A 3,729-nucleotide genomic window follows, 5' to 3' on the forward strand; every position below is an offset into this window, starting at 1 on the left:
GTGAGAGAAAATCCCATCCTAGAATAACGGCGTGGGAGCACGATGAAAGAACTATGAACTCAATCGTGTATAAAACGTCCTGTATGGTTACACGGGCTGTACAAGCAGCGGTAGGGCGAATGGGTTGAGCACTTGCCGTTCTAAGCGACAATCCAGACAGAGACGTCGTTACTTTACCAAGCAAGCGGCAAAACCTGGCATCCATAACTGAAATAGCGGCACCGGTATCGACGAGGGCGACTGTAGGGACATCTTCGACAAAGCACATCAATGACATTGGCAGGTAAAGGAGGAGGACTTCGGCATGTCGACACTTGCGCAGTTCTTGCCTCAGGAACTGCGTCGTCTAGTTTCCCTCTTCGTTAGAGACGGGTCGCTGACGCATAGGGGCAAGCGATCGGCGACGTCGGGAGGGTGACCGGAAGCGTTCGAAGCGAGGACGGCGATCAGTCTGGGAGCGAGGTAGGTGATGGATTGAAGGGTCCGTAAGGCGCATTTAGATCGGGCGGCACATAGGACGCTCGTCGATCGTCATCGAACGCCTGCGATCGGCGGCGGCAGAACCTTGCGACGTGACCGGGATACCTACATGCAAAGCATATAGGGCGATTTTCCGGTGTACGCCACGGGTTAGAGACGGCAGTGCTAGCCCAGGGATCGGGAGGAGGAGGGCGGTGCACAGGCTGTTGGAAACGTGGTACGGGCGCACTGCGAGGGGCCATTGCAGCAACCGCAGCATAAGTTAGCGGTGTAGCCACGGCATCCTGCTGGTGAACAGTTGGCAGCGCTTTCGCGACCTCTTCATGGATCACATTACGGAGAGGAGACGGCAAAGTGCTGGCAGACTCTTGAGTGATGGACACCAGAGACAGCTGTCGTGCGACTTCTTCACGGACGAAATCCTTGATTTGGGTTATCAGGGAGGCTCATTCGGGGCCGGTGGTCAGGCTGCAGAGTGAAGCCGCATCAGGTGTGGTATGTCGCCTTGTCAGAGCTCGCTGCTTACGCAATTCATCATAGCTCTGGCACAAGCTGATAACGTCGCCAACAATGCGTGGGTCCTTGGCCAGAAGCATCTGGAACGCGTCATCATCGATTCCCTTCATGACGTTCTTAATCTTTTCCGCTTCCGTCATGGCAGCGTTCACGCGGCTGCACAAAGCGAGGACGTCTTCTATATAGCTGGTGAACGTCTCACCCGTGTCCTGTGCGCGTGTACGCAAACGTTGCTCGGCTAGGAGTATCCTGACGGCGGGTCGGTCAAATACTTCGGTAATCAACGTCTTGAACGCCGACCACGTTCAGATATCCCTCTCATGATTCCTGAACCAGAGACTGGCGACGCCCGCAAGATAGAAGGATACGTAAGCCAGCTTGTCCGAGTCATTCCATTTGTTGTGAACGGTCACCCGTTCATAAGATGACAGCCACTCTTCAACGTCGTTGTCGTCGGTTGCGCGGAAGATGGGAGGTTCCCGCTGGCGAACGGTGCCAGTGCAAGCGACAGGTGGCGATGGAAGAGTCTGCTGGTCGGCGTCCGGCATGGCAGAGGGTAGCGTTCGCGAACGAAGTTCCAGGATGGTAGAGTGGAACGTTACCCAGCACGGCTCCACCACTTATAAAGGAGATTTATCGAGGTTCGTAGCGACAGCCGGTCGTAGGATGCACCGAGCACAGTCCTCTCGCTCGAGCTTCTGCTGCGCGCTTGATGCTACCGATGCTGCTGACTATGCGCCGATGTTCATCTTCCTTACAATATATATATATATATATATATATATATATATATATTGCAGAAGTACTCGTCCAATGTCAAGACGGCTATGACAGAGTGATCGCTTATGCGAGCCGCTCGCTGTCCCGTGCCGAGGCAAACTACTCTACCACAGAACAGGAGTGTCTCGCGGGTGCGTGGGAGATCACGAAGTTTCGCTCTTATCTCTACGGCCGCCCCTTCAAAGGGGTGACAGACCACCATGCTCTTTGATGATTGGCAAACATACGCGATCCTTCAGGACGACTGGCACGGTGGAGCTTGCGGCTACAGGAATTTGACGTCACTATCGTTTACAAGTCTGGCCGCAAGCACGAAGATGCTGACACCCTGTCGCGTGCACCCATCAAATCTGTCAGTCGAGAGTCAGAGGATGATGACGGCTTCCTAGGTGCCATGACTGCATCAGACTTAATAAGACGGCAGCGTGATGACCCTGAAATTCGACCTATCATCGATCACTTCGAGGGTCACCCAACAACCATACCACGCCATCTACGTCGCGTATTGACGTCTTTCTGTCTGCGAGACAACGTGCTTTGCAAGAAAAATGCCGGTTCAAACGACCAAGCCTGCCTCCTGGAAGTTCCTCAAGACTTGCGGGACGATATTCTTTTCGCTTGCCATGACGAGCCCACATCTGGCCACTTAGGCTCCTCACGAACGCTTGCCAGAGTGCGCGAGATATATTACTGGCCCGGGTTTTTGGCAAGTGTCGCTCAGTACAATAAAGGCTGACGTGAATGTCAGCGACGAAGGTAACCGACCCTGACGCGCACCCGGTTATTGCAACCGATCGAGCCACCCAATAAACCACTCCACCAACTCGCCTTGGGCATTCAAGGCCCTTTCCTCTGTCAACCGATGGCAACAAGTGGTGATTGTCGCGACTGACCTGCAATGCCGAGACAGAGGCGCTCCCACGAGTCACGGCTTCTGAGGTAGCACAGTTGATGTGTCACATTGTATTGCGCCATGGTGCCCTGTCCATTGTAATCACAGACAGAGGAACAGCGTTCATAGCACAGCTCACGGACGAAATTTTTCAACTAAGCTACACCAAGCATCGAAAGACGACTGCTTACCATCCGCAGTCCAAAGGACTTATGGAACGATTAAACAAGACCATCACAGACATGATCTCTATGTACATCGACGTCCAGCACAAAACATAGGATTGCATCGTGCCTTACATGACCTTCGCGTATAATACCGCCGTACAAGAGACTTCTCCGCCGCACCTCCACCCTTTGTCACGTTACTTGAGAGAGAACTGGCGACGCGACGTTTATTGACGGTAGCAGGCTCCTGAAAAACATGGCGCTAGGAGCTGGCTATCAAGCCGGCGGAGTAGCACGCGCAGCTCTTTCTTCTTGTACGTGTCTGCCTCTTAGCACTGTACCCATTACTGCTGGTGGCATTCCCCCCTTCCTCGGAAAGAGCATCGGCTCGATGCTCAAGAAGCGGTGTAAGAAAAGGAGGAGGAAAAACATGGTCAAGGCAGACGCTCGTGAAAAGGACACAATGACAGCTACAGAAAAACAAACGCACAGCAGCGGTGAAGCACGACGGGCACAGTCTCAAGAAACAGAGATCTAACCGCATTAGTTGCAAATAGGAGCTTAAAAATAAAAAAGTGGTCGCAGTTTCACCTGAAAGGCGAAGCATCAATTGCGATAGCAAATTTGTAGAGAGCTATACGGAGTAATGATATTAGCTTTATCAGCTGTATAAACTTGGACATGCAGCAGCATCGGCAACACGCAGAACTGTTGTCGACGCCATCGGCGTTTTGCCCGCGTTCGCTCAAAATGCGTGCGGCGTTGGTGACTGTTGCTGGAGCCTGTGGTATAAATAGGCACTTGGTGCCGCAGCTAAACGTCGCCTCCCTTCCCTCCCCCTCCCCCACGGCTTCTCGCGCGTCGGAAGAAGGTGCGTTTGCTCTACATATATGG

The sequence above is a fragment of the Dermacentor silvarum genome, chromosome 2 (assembly GCF_013339745.2).
Source record: "Dermacentor silvarum isolate Dsil-2018 chromosome 2, BIME_Dsil_1.4, whole genome shotgun sequence".
Classification (NCBI taxonomy): Eukaryota; Metazoa; Arthropoda; class Arachnida; order Ixodida; family Ixodidae; genus Dermacentor; species Dermacentor silvarum.